Genomic DNA, 14,681 nt, shown 5'->3' on the forward strand with positions numbered 1-14,681 from the left:
AAACTTTGACTGACTTGTTCTCCCTCATACGAGCTCGGATTGACAAACCGTTCACACTGTCATGATCAAGGCGATGAGATCTATGCTTTGGTCTTGGGTCAAAATCATTCTGATCACTTTGATTTTCGAGTGTTCATAAGCCCTCTTTGTCCTATGTGTGTCTCTGGAGGCACCTGGATCAGACTAAGAAGTTTTTTTTTGGTGGGTTAGCACCCTCTATTACTAAGGATGACCTCAAAAAGTATTTTGAGTAGTTTGGTAATAAAATAGATATAGTTGTAAGGCATGATCACACTACACAAACACATCGTAGTTTTGGGTTTATTAATTACGACTCAGAGGATATAGTGGAAAATTTTCTTCAACAAATATTTCACCAGTTCGAGGAAAAGATTATGGAGGTGAAGTTGGTCATTCCCAAGGACATGTCTCCTGAAAATACCAAAGGTTATGCATGACGTGGAGCTAGTTTTGGTGCACAATACATGCAAAGCTATGAACCAACTCCTATTGGGGTTTATGGAGCACGCCTGCCTATTGCAGGTACTGGATATCCTCTATATGTTGCAACCCCTAGCTATGGACCTACTAGGTATGGAAGTACACCAGGGTATGGGACAAGTATGAATGGTGGATATGGTGCAACACCTAAAAAAAATTGCTTCAACAAGGTTTAGTCTGAAAATCCTATCAAAGTTGGAATTAGTTAATTGGTATTGATTATTCTGATCCAACTCACTAAGATTTGGATAGACCCTTCTAACAAAGGATTAAACAATCCTGACACAGGTAAGTCTATAATAATATTTCTCATTTGTTTGTGATTAATTTCAGGGTAAACCAAGATATTTTCATTTTTGGAGACTTTGTTTTGGACAAGTTTGGGTCACAGGGGCTTAAAAAAGACAGGGCATACAGAATAGAGGAAGATGGAGAACCGCGGTCAAAGCAGGCAATAGCAGGGGATATTGGGAGAATTCTGGAGGTAAAATACCTTAGTGTGACATGTGGAGCAAAAATAAAAGGAATGATGGTGCTTGGCCTGCTGAATTCTTACTATGTGTTGAGCTCTCTCTATCAGGTAATCTCAGGTTCCTCGTGTGGGGTTCTGTTATATTCTTTCCACGACTATCCCATGCGCAGGGGCATTACAGCGTTATGTATATTGTGTCGGGCACTGCTGGGGGGTCATAAGGGGGGTGGCTACTCCCCCCTGTCGGGGGGTATGTAGGGGGGTGGAGGCCCCCTACACAGGGTTCAGAGCAGCACCCCAGGAAAAAAAATTTGGACCCTATATTAGGTGGGCGGACCTAATATGGTTTTGCGCATGGAATTCACACATGGTTTTTGGTCCATGGTATTTTGTAGATCTGGTCAAGGGAACTACGGTTATGTTCTAATCCAGGGTTAGTGGATTGGTGTTTATGTGATATGATAATCACCCTATGAGTGACCTCAGTTAAAGATTTATTAAAGGAAGGTATTACAGACTCATATGTTGGTGTGTGTGTCTATGTTATTTAAGCAACGGATCGATCAGATTGCAAATACACATACACTTGAAATGGAAAACAACAGAGAAACACAATAAGCAAATACAAGAACACAAGAATTTAATAAGGAGTTCACCTATCCTCCAGGGCTACATCTCCAGTCCAGCTCTTAGTGGTGGCCTTCTTTTATTGTGTCTTGAAGCAGAGAATTACAATGAAGGAGCTCAATATGAGTCTCCTGAAACAGATTGGCTTGGCAGGGTGGTTCTTGGATTCCCCAAGCCGCTGGAGTACACAGACTCTCTTCCTTACCGGCTCTTTGACCTATCTGTTCTGACAGATCCTCTCAGGGATGGCTTGAATCTCTCAAGCTCTCTGGTGCTCAATGCTGCCTTTGGTCAGCTCGACCCTCTATCTTCTTTCTGCTTTTTGCTTCACTGGTTCTTCTCTTCTCTGTCTTCTGTCTTCGGTGTTTCATCTTCTGGTTCCCAACTCTCTCTCTCTCTATGTCTCTGTCTTTTTTGTTATCTGTTCATGGCTTAAAACCATTCAAGCTTATGGCGGTTTGTTTCCTCTTCCGCCTCCGTCGATTTGCCTGCTTACAGTTGTGCTTGGAGTTCCCTATTCTCGGCGTCATCATCAGACTCACAGGGATGGCCACTTGTCCTCATGCGAACTGCGCCAGCTTGCCTCGTCAGTTCGTTTCTTTAGTTACGTTATGGAATGATTCATTTGCCACCATGGTGGTCAATTCAAACTTCAAATTCTTCTAAATCACGGCTTATTCCCTCGTCAATTCCGTCTTCTCCATCAAGCGTGATCTTAGCCATTAGATCTGGAGTCCCTAGATTTGACGCCATTTGTTCATCCCGCACGATTGACTAGCTCGACCGTTAGCACGCGATGAGTGGCAGTTTCCTCTCTCCTCCACTTGCCATGCATCAGGCGCTCAGTGGAATCGCTCCTTTTCCTTCAAAACTACTTACTGCCCATGGATGCCCCCGATCAATACCACCAGTGTTGGAGCGGGTCCCACCATTAGCTCTTAGCCTTTTATCCCATGGTTTTCCTAGCTCTCATGCAATCGAGTGCTTTGGGCTTCTCCAATTTGAGGTTTTTCACCCAGCAATGTGCCTAGGGGCCAATTTCGCCTCCGCACAGTGTCCATGGGCCTCGGTCAGCACACTTTGATCGAGGTCCTCGTCATTCCACATTGTCTACCATTGCCACTGGTTTAGAGGTGTTTTTGATCGTTGTTTTAAATTCTTTGAAGTCTGTCCCGACCTGGTACAGCCATGGCTCTGTTAATCATTCTTTATGGATCCAATTTGGATCATGGCCTTTCCACTGAAAAGCTTTTGGACCACCAAAAGTTGGTTTTCTTTCAAGCATTGACTAAGTGAGGGTACTTTTGTCTCACTTGCCCAATCTCAATCCACTTTGCATTGCTCAGCTTCGAAACTTTGATCCAATTCTGAGATACTCAACATCTCCTCTGCGCATCGTCCTCCCCTTCCTATCCAAGACTGTGTCAACCTGCCATTCATTCAGATATTCAGGTAGCAGATCATCAATAGAAGGCAATTGACTTTGCTCTTCAGGATCCTCAATCATTGAAGCTTCAAACAGTCTCAAGCAATATCCATTTACGACTGAGTAGATGTGCACGTAAGCTGGTAGATTAAGGCGAAAATCATTTTCACCAATCTTCTCAAGTATCCTAAAAGGTCCATACCTGATAGGCTTTAGCTTTTTACCTTCACCTTGCATCCTGTCCTTGCTGATATACAACCAGACCTGGTCTCAAATTTGAAATCTATGCTCCATCTGATGCTTGTCATGCCTTGCCTTGTATTTGGCTTGGCTCTTTTCCAGCTGTTCCTATACTATCTGGTGGATCTCCTGGATCTGTTCAATGAACCTAGTTGCCTTGTCCACATCACTGTGTCCATCAACTGTGGTATCTTTACCAAAGACAAAATCCAAAGGAGACCTTGGTATGAAACAAAAATAGGTTTCAAAAGGAGATCTCTGTGTAGAAGAGTGTTTTGGTCTGTTGTAAGCATGTTGCACATAACACAAATGTTCATAACAAAGATTAGGATGTTTTCTGCAATATTCTCTGAGTAACTGGATCATTGTCCTGTTAACTACTGTTTGGCCATCGGTTTGTGAATGAAAAGTTGTGCTTTTCTTCAGGTTGGTGTCCATCAATTCCCAAAAACTTGACTAAAACTTCCCCACAAATCAGGTGTCTCAATCAGATACAATAAGTGGGTAATCCAAAATGAACCCATACATGTTCAGAGAATAGTTTTGCAGTTTGTTCAGCTGTAATCTGTTTATTACATGGTATCAAAATACACATTTTGCTAAACCTATCCACAACCACATATAGATAATCATGACCTTTCCTAGACTTAGGTAGTCCTCCAACAAAATCCACGGAAACACTTTCCCAAGGGTGAGAAGGAACTGGTAATGGAGTGTACAAGCCTAGTTTTCTATTGTTGGGCTTGCTATTAGCACACATAGTATACCCTCTTACATATCTAGAAACTGTCTCCTTCATTTTTGGCCAATAGCAACATCTTTGTAGCTGTGCAACTGTTTTACTTACCCCAAAGTGACCTGATATCAGAGAAGTGTGTGCTTCTCTAATTATCTTTACTCTCTCTGTTTGTGGAATGCAGAGTTTCCCACAATGATATAAGAGTCGGTCCTTTACATGATAATCCAATTCTTCTACTCTCTTGCCTCGACTCAAGGTTGCATATACATCTTTAAAATCTATATCTTGAGCATATTGTTCAATGTAGCTTTCATGTAGTACAGAATTATGCTTAAGTATAGTAGATGAATTTATAATGGGTCTAGATAACATGTCTGCAACTTTGTTATGTATGCCCTTTTTATATCTGTTATAGACATTTTTGTGCCTTACAACTCCAAGCATGAAATGTCCATAAACCAAGGGCTCCTAAGTCCCTAAAAGTGTTGTTCTAACCCCTAAAGGAACAAGGTCAACCAATTACAGCTTCTCCCAGAAGTTCTCCACCAGAAACTGCTCAGAATAAGTCAAAACAGGATCATTTCAGCTGCTCCACTGGCTAGGTGCGTTGCATTGCACCTAAATACACTGGCTAGGTGCATTGCAACGCACCTAAATGCACTATGAGGGTGCGTTGGGCGAGAAATGACAAATGGCAGTGTCATTCCGCGAGGTGGAGAGACAATGGAAGCTTCTAGAATCTTCTCCTATGACACTTGCCTCACTGAATTCGACCAAGGATGAGTAAGAGGCCTTCAGTCTCCAAGTGGAAGCAAGAACTGACAGAGAGAAGACACTAATCAAATCACAAGCTGACTCATCCTCCTTACACACATCTATATATGGATCCCTCATCCCAGAGATCCAGAGGCTGGAATTTTTCACATTGTAAGGAATTGTTGTTGGTTTTGAGACAAACATCAGGGTATTGGGTGATCTATGCTTTGTTGGAGGTGAAGAGGGGCTTCTTTGCTGGGAGGTTGATGCTGGGTCAGGAACCATCGGTTGTAACTCCTCCTGGATCTTTTCTTGTTTATCAATAAAAACTATTTGAGTTTTTCCTCCATGCTTTTGTATCATTGATGCTTGTTACATTTGTATGGTTAACTTAAATCTGATCCTAAGTTGTTTATGAATATAGATCCATGTCTTTGTATAGTGTTCTTCTTCTGTGATCTTACAGGTACTTGTTGAAGCTGGGCAAGTAAGGGAGCAGGTAGCTGGAAGCTTTCAAAGAAGAGAGGGATTGGATCAAAGGATTAGTGCAAGACACAGGTTGGTTCTTTCTATTCCTCTCTATCTATAGTTCATAAAGGAAATACAAAAGTAGTTTTTCTCTGTTTGTTTCTAAGGCAGCTGTCACACCTTAGTGGGATAGAGCATTTCTAAATAGACACTTTTCCCGGTAACAAAATGGCGACTCCACTGGGGACAATGTCTAATTAGTTTGTTTGTGTATCTCTTTGTTGTTTGTTTCATAAACTTATAAGTAGAATTTGAACTGCATTTTCCCTAACAAATGCAAAGTAGACATCTGCTGCTTCAATCCATTCACTGGATCTTTTTATGATTTGAACAGCTGATTCACAAACTATCTGATTGCCCTTGTGATAGCTCTTAGACCCTCCTTAGATCTACCCCTGATTGTGCATTACTGATTGCTTTTACTCGGCCAAAAACCAAAGACTAAACTGCAAACTGTGACCCAGAACCCGGACAAATTCTCGTTTCTGGCCGAGCGTAGGTACTGTTAAGAGATCCTGCATTTCAACGCACTTCCCGAAAGGGAAACCTGCGCTGCATTGCAGTTTCTCTGTGTTACAGGTGCGCTGATCAGACTAGCCCTGTGCATCTGTGGTTCTTGTGCTTCATTCTTTCCAGTTCTGTCTCTGAATTTTGCTGCCTGTGATCAGTATATGTCTGTTTAAAACCCCTTTTCCTTGTTGTTATTCCGCCACCTTTGCACAAAAGAACTGTAGATGTTTTTGTGTGTTTGTTGAGTCGTTTACAGTTTTCCATTGCAAAAGTAGAATAGTCGTACTGTCGTCCTTTGATTTGGATTTGTCGCAAGCGTCGATTTCGATCATAGGAGAAAGTTTGATTGTTGTTGATCGTCGATTATACTTTTACTATTGCCTTTGGTCTGAATTTTTGATTTTCTAGTGTCAAAAACGAGTATTCATTTCAAAATCGTAAAGTGTCGTAATCGTCTCTATCTTTTGATTTCGAAAAGAAGCTTGTTTGTGTTTGTCGCTTGAAAGAAAATTCAGATTTGTACATCAACTTTCTTTTTAGCATCAATACTAAGAAAGTCGGAAACAAATACATGCATGTTCATTTGCATATAGACAGTCTGTTTAGCTTGATTTAGGAAAGTGCATTTACAGTGTGCTCTTTGCTCTTTGTGAAAAGATTGTGTCTTTCTTTTCCTCTAGTAGCTAGGATTTTCATTGCACAAAAGAGATAAAAGTTTGTTTATCATCTTTTAGATTGCATTTTAGGAATTACATCTACATCTCGTGGTGAACCCAAAAGGAAAACTTCATAAGCAAGATCAGCTTAAAATAAATTCAATGAATCTAACAACGCTTTGGAACTTAACGCACAACATTTAGAGGTCTAGGCTAGAGACATATTCCGGCGTCGTAAAGCCTGGTAACTATTGTCCTCACTGATGGTTGGGTGATTCCTCCACTTTGAGACGATAAGTGCCAGTATGGACTTGTGCTCCCACGTACCGTCAAGTATATTTTGGGAGACCCCTATAGGATTAAATCCTTTATCCATAGGAAGCCGCGTCTGCCGCCCTACCAATCGCAATGCACTGAACACAACATTCGGGAAGGTTGACTGTCGTATCGTAAAAAGTATTCTGCAGTTTTGCGATTGGTTTGGTACTCCCTCTACCTAGACCTCCAGTGCAGTCCCTTTCGTTCCTTTTCAGACTCCTTAACGGAAAAGGTCCATCTGAGCACTTGTCACTTCAAGCTCATTAAAAATCGAAGGAGACTAGATTCATCTTTTGTTTTTTATCGACTCTTAAAAACTGAAAAAACAAGTTGTGTCAAAGCGTATAAAAATTTATTTTAAACAGAATATTCATTACCCTTTCCTACGTTGATCTTGGGTTGAGAAAATGGAGTCTACCAACCAAGGAATTCCCCTTGGAGGAAATCCTAGTCCCTTCTCCTCTTGGGGAGATGTTGGTGCGCCCCATATGGCCACATTGTCGCTTCCAGGGCTGACAATTGGTTTGCCTGTATGGCTCTTCTCAACCGCTGTCATTCAGAACACCACTATTCCTGAACAATCGAATCAGCAATTAGACAAATCCAGAGTTACCCACCAGCCTTCTACTTCCTCTAATTCTTCCTCTCCTCCTTCCTCTTCACTTGATGGGGCTGGTAAAGCCAAAAGTCAAGTTCCTAAGGAGAAGAAGGAAAAGAAGAAGAAGGAGCCAAAGGCGAATGGGGGAAAACAAGTGTCGTATAACGAAAATCCACACACTGCACCGACCAGGCCTAAATCGCCATTTGTCATTTGCAAAGGAGACCACTTTCACAGAGATTGTCCTTGCATCCCTCGGATATTAAGGGACTGGTCTCCTCGTTTGCACAACCCGGTGTCGTCAACCTCTGATGATCATGTTGAAAGCACACCATCAACTAGTGAAAGTGAAGCCCCAAGACAAAAAGGGAAATGTAGATTTCCTTGTAAACTATGCGAAGGCGATCATGCCGTCCACCGTTGTCCCTTCTTAGACGAAGCTAAAAGAGTTTTGGATGATCATCTGGTTTCACCGTTACGACTTCCTCCTGGATATAAAAAAACTCTTTTCGAGTCCGTCACTAGTTGAAAATCCGGCTGGCCCGCTCAGGTGGTCGGCTAAAGCACCTATCATTGAAGATAAACCATCTGGATCCATACCAGACGAAAGCCAAAAGGTCGAGGCGGCAGTTGACCCGGTCTTGCCTTCAGAGGTTTCATCTTCAGATGATACAGTCACTGAGGAGAACAAGGATGACACCGTCCAAATTCTCTTCATAAACACAAACTCCGACGAACAAGGGGGCAATTTACCCGTTCCTTTACCGCAGGAAGGAAGTTCGTCAGAGCCGTACCCGGCCATCTATTCGGTCCCACCTCCAAGCAACCTAGTTGTCTCCTTCGACTGGAATCAACTAGGCAGACCCCATTTACCAGCAAGCGTACCATTCCGAATTATCGTTCAAATATATAGAATGGTTATGGCTGGTACCATCATAGATGAGGGGGCTTCTGTGAGTATCCTTTCCTCAACTGCTTGGAAAGCGCTTGGTTCGCCATCGCTTTTGCCTGAGATGAGAAATATGATAGGCTTTGATAAAGGAACCAGTCGACCTTTAGGGATCCTTCCCGATGTTCCCATAACATTGAGAAGGAAAACAGTTCGCATGAACGTAATGGTAGTTCAAGGACCCCTGGATTACAATCTACTCCTTGGACGAGACTATATTTATTGCATGGGAGAAATTGTCTCCTCACTCTTTAGAGTAATGTGTTTTCCGCACGAAGGAAGAGTGGTCAAGCTCGTGGACCAGCTTTCATTTCCCGGATCATACAGAGAAAATAGTCATATACCATCCCTGAATGGTCTTTTCACGCAAGAAATGTCTCAATCTCCAGTCCGTTCTCCCGATGAGCGCGAGTAATTCGGAGGGATATGACTGAAACCCAGGGGGCATGCATCTTGGTCTGCTTCAGCAGGAAAACTTCTGGTATAAGGTAGGTTTCCGCGAGAGAATATGACCTCCGTACTCCCATCCATGAGTGGAAGAGGGAGTTGGACTGGAACAAGATCCTCTTGTCAAAGTTATGTCAGGGATGGTCACACTATACCATCCGTTCACCTTTGTTTATTTCGGTAGACATTGCCAAAGAAGTGTTTTGTTTGCATTATGAATAGAACAATCTTTGGGTAACCTGTAAGAGGTAGGCCTCTCTTGGTAAAACAAATGTTTTGGCGGAGAGAAGTAGAGGTAACCTTGAAACTCTGTTTTATACCTGGGGGCATGCAAACCTTTTGGAATGCAAGCAAAGAGCGATTATTTATCTGTTTTTTGGATTAGTCGTTTCCTAACTTGCATAAAGAGAGGATGTGGGGCAAAACTCTAAAAGTTGCCGTTTTCATATGAGACATTCTTATCATACGACTGGATTAATCAAGCGGTGTTACCGCAAGGTTCAAGCTCGTTAAAAAATAAACCCGCATCGAGCAAATGTTTCCACCCGCGTTTAAGCTCGTTAAAAAATGAACTATTCCCCTATAAATAACCACCGTGAATGTAGTACTTCAGCCATTAAAGCCTTGGTCGTGTTTGCACCGTCACCTCCACTTTTTCATTGGCCGATCATTCACCTCCACTTGATTGTTTACCCATTTTGAGGAACAGCTGCGAAGAGTGATTTCACTAGCCATCCTTGTGACACTGCCGTGATTGGAAAATTCCAAACCTTACCTGGAATCTGCTGCTACCTGTTTTATCACTCGTTCCTCAAAAGACGAGTCTTCTTTAAGCTCTTTTCAACTGACTCGTAAAATATGAAAAGATTGCCGAGTCCTTGGCCTTCCATCTCGTTAAAGGGACAGGAAGGGCTATCCCTCATCTAGATTTTAATCTTTTTGGACCTGAGGGATTATTGCACAAAAAGATCGAGCGCTTGTTTTGTTCGGCTCGTTAAAACTATCGAAAATTCATCCCTTCTGTATTGTTTTATACTTTTTTGGACTTAAGGGATTAGATGACGAAAAAGGAATTTTTGAGTTACCTTTATGTACCTTTTCAGACTCTCTAAAATTGAAAAGGACCGAGTTATCTTTGTCGTTAAACTCGTTAAAAAGATTAATAGCGACAAACTTGTCTTTAGACGAGAACGAGTTTCACTATCGCTAGGCTCGTTAAAACATAGCGATGGGTTTGCCCTAAGGGAAAATTATATAACAAGCATATGTTATCCTCCTCAAGCTTGACAAAAATAAAGAGGTACTGGTCAGCAATGACTGGGGAAAAATTGGGAAGAAAACTCAAAGAATCTTTATTGGTAGCAAGTCGCTCTTGAACATGACACTTCCACTCCGTGTCCGAGTCGGGTTGGGTTGTTTCATTCACTGGTCACATTGCCATGGTCACACCATACCATCCACATTTGGGGTTAATGCTACCAATCCATCACATCAGTGTCGCCGACATGTTCAAGAGAAGTCATCCAGAGAAGCCACCTGTGTCCCACCCACTACCATACATTATACTCCATTTTTTCATGACCGCCACCCTGAACCGTATATCATCAGATCGTTTTCACCTCCATCAAAATCATTTGCTCCATTCCGTGTCATTGATGTGGGATTCATTAAGGCCCTCCTGTGATGGATCACTTCTTGTCGACATCAGCTCATTATCCAAGAAGTTGGTCTAGGAACATCCCATTCAGTACTTTGAAGCTTGCATGCCTCAATGGCAAGTTTCTCACTTCTGGCGACGAGTTTACATCAATGACCTTCGACCGAAAGATTTTGTGTGGTGTTCGACGCCAAGTCCTTTATTCACACCACGTGAATTGTACTACAGTACCTTGAGGGTCATTATCATTATCGGTGATTCCTCTCGCGCTTGTTAACAGTTTACATCATTGACTGGTAATCAAGCGATGTCTTTCCATGTTTGACTTCAGAACATTTCTCACATGGATCGACTTGTACTTCGAGTGAATATCGGACGAGATTGAAGACCCCGGATCTAGTTTCATCCATCCGGGCTACAATATATATTCAGGGAAATAAAGACATTAAATGTACAGCATTGCAGCACAGATAATCATCCTACCAAAAGGATGATGGCTCTATTAGAATCATCAGTCTACAATCAGACGATTGTCTGTCCTATGTACATGAAAATGAATTTATAAAGCTGAGCATGGGAATGCCCGCCTCAGCTATATCATGAAAACAGTATGAAGATAATGTATTGTATTGTATCTTATTACAGGTCTCCTCCCAGCATTGAAAGAACTTCGGATCCTCATAATAAAGCATTTCACCCGACGCCAAAAGGTTAACGGCCTCATACTTTAGGGGGCAACTGTTATAGACATTTTTGTGCCTTACAACTCCAAGCATGAAATGTCCATAAACCAAAGGCTCCTAAGTCCCTAAAAGTGTTGTTCTAACCCCTAAAGGAACAAGGTCAACCAATTACAGCTTCTCCTAGGAGTTCTCCACCAGAAACTGCTCAGAATAAGTCAAAACAGGATCATTTCAGCTGCTCCACTGGCTAGGTGCATTGCATTGCACCTAAATACACTGGCTAGGTGCATTGCAACGCACCTAAATGCACTATGAGGGTGCGTTGGGCGAGAAATGACAAATGGCAGTGTCATTCTGCGAGGTGGAGAGACAATGGAAGCTTCTAGAATCTTCTCCTATGACACTTGCCTCACTGAATTCGACCAAGGATGAGTAAGAGGCCTTCAGTCTCCAAGTGGAAGCAAGAACTGACAGAGAGAAGACACTAATCAAATCACAAGCTGACTCATCCTCCTTACACACATCTATATATGGATCCCTCATCCCAGAGATCCAGAGGCTGGAATTTTGCACATTGTAAGGAATTGTTGTTGGTTTTGAGACAAACATCAGGGTATTGGGTGATCTATGCTTTGTTGGAGGTGAAGAGGGGCTTCTTTGCTGGGAGGTTGATGCTGGGTCAGGAACCATCGGTTGTAACTCCTCCTGGATCTTTTCTTGTTTATCAATAAAAACTATTTGAGTTTTTCCTCCATGCTTGTGTATCATTGATGCTTGTTACATTTGTATGGTTAACTTAAATCTGATCCTAAGTTGTTTATGAATATAGATCCATGTCTTTGTATAGTGTTCTTCTTCTGTGATCTTACAGGTACTTGGTGAAGCTGGGCAAGTAAGGGAGCAGGTAGCTGGAAGCTGTCAAAGAAGAGAGGGATTGGATCAAAGGATTAGAGCAAGACACAGGTTGGTTCTTTCTATTCCTCTCTATCTATAGTTCATAAAGGAAATACAAAAGTAGTTTTTCTCTGTTTGTTTCTAAGGCAGCTGTCACACCTTAGTGGGATAGAGCAGTTCTAAATAGACACTTTTCCCGGTAACAATATCTGATGACTAAATCAAACTGTTGTAGAAAACCCATCCATCTGTAATGTCTTGATTGCTGCAACTTAGTCTGGGAGTGTAGATATTGAAATGGTTGATGATCAATATGTATTACTGTCTCTTTGCCCATTAAGTAATGTTTTTAATTTTTCACACTCTGAACTAATGCATACAATTCTTTATCATATGTAGGATAGTTAACTATTGCAGGATTAAAAGTCTTAGAATGATAACATATGGGTTTACTGTGCTGTGTCAATACTACTCCCATGGCATAGTCACTGGCATCTGTTTGGATCTCAAAAGGTCTTTGTAGATTAGGCAGTGCTAGTACAAGTGTTGTACTAATATTTTCTTTCAAGGTGTCAAAGGCTTTCTGATGTTTGCCTACCCACTGAAACACCTTGTTCAATCCTATCAAAGCATGTAAGAGAGCTACAATTGAGGAAAAATTAGAAATGAACTTCCTCCAATATTGTGCTACTCCTAAGAAGCTTCTCACTTCCATAGCAGACTTGGGTTTAGGCCAGTTTACTATGACTGCCACTTTAGAGGGATCTATTTTCAATTCACCACCCCCTACTATATGACCCAAATAATTTACAGATGTTCTGCCAAATTCACATTTTGAGAGTTTAACATAAAGTTTTTCTCTTTTCAAAACATCTAATGTCTTCTTAACATGCTTTAAGTGTTCTTCCCACGTTTTACTAAAAATCAGAATGTCATCCAGATACACAATAACAAAATCATCAAGAAAAGGCCTAAGTACATCATTCATTAATCTCATGAAAATAACAGGGGCATTGGTAAAGACAAAAGGCATAACCAACCACTCATACAATCCCTGCTTTGTTTTGAAAGCAGTGTTCCATGCATCTTGCTCCGCAACTCTGACCTGATGGTATCCACTGTGCAAATCCAACTTGGTGAAATAGACAGCTTCCTTTAATTGATCTAAAAGATCATCTATGCGAGGAAGGGGATAACGATTTTTTATTGTTATCTTGTTCAGTGCTCGGTAGTCAATGCACATTCTCCACGAGCCATCTTTCTTTCTCACCAAAATGATTGGTGACCCACATGGTGATGTACTAGGCTTGATGAACCCCTTCTTGAGCAACTCCTACACCTGCTTCTTGATTTCAGAATTCTCTAAAGCAGACAACCTGTACATTCCAATGTTAGGCAATGGAACATCTTGCTGCAAAATAATATCATGTATTATTTCCTTTTTGGGTGGCAGACCTTTAGGTTCCTGAAATAGGACATCATACTCTGAAACAATCTTTTATATATCAGCTTGCTGCTTAGCATTACAGCCCTCAAATACATTGGTTTTATCATGTTTCTTTTCATTTACAACCATTAGTAAGAATTGTTTGCATGAATTTATCATTCTTTTCATCTACCCGAAATTTATGAGAGTATAGTTATTCCTGAGCTTGTGAGATCTTAAAAAATATTTGATTCCATCTTTAACAAGTAGATATTTGTTCTCAGCTCTATAGAAAATGGCTTTTCTATCATACAAGTAAGGACTTCCTAAAATAGTTCCACATATATCCAAAGGAATTATGTCTAACTCAACCTCATCTACAAATGTTGACCCAAAAGAAAACTTGAGTTTGCACTATCTAGTCACTTGTAGTTGTGCTTTATCATTCAACCATCCTAATGGATATGGTTTCTTGTGAGGTGTAGTTGCTAATCCCAATTTCTTTACAATTTCTTTAGAAATCAAATTTACTTGTGAGCCACTATCAAACAAAGTATCAATCTTTTGACGTTTGGAAATAACTTGAATATGGAAAAGCTCATGTCTTTTTCTCTCATGTTCTTCATCAATATAGTTTGAGCAGAATTACTAGTAGATGCTTCAGAATTCTTACCTTTTATACCTGTGGCTACAATGATTGTTTCATCTCCCGAGTCTGACCCCAAATCTTTCTGAATAGCTACAACAATCTTCTTCTTCTTGCCCTCGTACTTCTTAGGTCTCAGCTCTAGATGCAGAATCCAACAATGCTCATCATCGTGCCCCTCCTTTTTACAGTGAGTGCATGAAGCTTTGCTTTTCTGTGCAATGTTAGCCTTCCTTGCTTTCCACTTCTACTTCCTTTTCTCCTTGCTCTTGCTTGCAGTGGGTTGGGATGGTCCCCCAACTTCTGGATTTCCATTCTTTCGTCTAGCTTCTAGATGAGTAGCTTGTACAGATACCTCATCTATACTAGTGGGATTAAACATGAGGATGGTATGCCTCATGTAGCTGTGCAGACCACCAATTTACTTCAAAAGAGTCTCTGGTGAGTTTAATGAGATCCCTAGAATCAATGCTCTCTTTCTAAATTCTTGAGTGTAACCTTGCACACTCTTCCCTTTCAACTGCCGAAGAGTTTGCCAACTCATCATGGCTTGTTGCATGTAGGCCAATGGATAGAACTACTTCTTGATTGCAGAAAACAAGTCACTC

General features: G+C 41.3%; 1 pseudogene; it reads left to right on the forward strand.

The window, feature by feature from the left end:
* The first annotated feature begins 485 nt into the window (after nt 1-485).
* LOC149215973 (heterogeneous nuclear ribonucleoprotein 1-like) overlaps nt 486-14,681 on the forward strand; it is a 51,312-nt pseudogene continuing 37,116 nt past the window's right edge.

The sequence above is a fragment of the Pinus tabuliformis genome, chromosome 1_1 (assembly GCF_031772625.1).
Source record: "Pinus tabuliformis cultivar Carrire ecotype Pingquan chromosome 1_1, CPIR1, whole genome shotgun sequence".
Lineage (NCBI taxonomy): Eukaryota > Viridiplantae > Streptophyta > Pinopsida > Pinales > Pinaceae > Pinus > Pinus tabuliformis.